This window comes from Larimichthys crocea, chromosome XVIII, assembly GCF_000972845.2.
Source record: "Larimichthys crocea isolate SSNF chromosome XVIII, L_crocea_2.0, whole genome shotgun sequence".
Classification (NCBI taxonomy): Eukaryota; Metazoa; Chordata; class Actinopteri; family Sciaenidae; genus Larimichthys; species Larimichthys crocea.
The window spans coordinates 1,934,625-1,935,209 of record NC_040028.1 but is presented as its reverse complement, the minus strand read 5'-3'; positions in this window follow the sequence as shown (position 1 = coordinate 1,935,209).

The following is a 585-nucleotide window of genomic DNA, read 5'->3' as shown; positions in this document are numbered from 1 at the left end:
TCTTGAAGTGCCTTCATCGGCAAATCAAGGGCAGTGCTCTCTCTGTCGCGTCTCGCCACTCTCTCTTTGGGGTCTGCCGTGTAGAAGCATGTAGTTGATGTCAAATGTTGCTCTTTTGACGAACTCTGTCAAGTAAAATGTATTCTGTTTGTACGTTAAGAAAAGCACTTGGCAGTATGGTTCTCCTGTGGTCTGTCCCCTTGACTTAACTTAACAAATACTCAAGGTTGTCATTACAGCTCAGTCCTTGACTTGTAAACCATGGAGGGAAAACCTCAACTCAAAACAGTGTGCGTCCTGCACCTGACTTGCTGACAGACTGCAAAAAACAAGGGATGTCCGTGCGTTTTTCAGTGTAGTGTGGCGCCGAGTGGTCAAGGCGCGGGATAAGGCTCCAGTCTCCTCAGGAGCGTGGGTTAAATCCCACCACTGCCACTGTGATATGTTAGCTATACGTCATGTGATGACCTCGTGTGCTCCTCTCAGTCCGACTTAAGCGTGCTGTCAAGAGCAAATAAAAGCTGTGAGACTGTGTGTCGGACTGCCTCAGTCAGATGGGCAGAACTTTCCCACTTTATAACACCA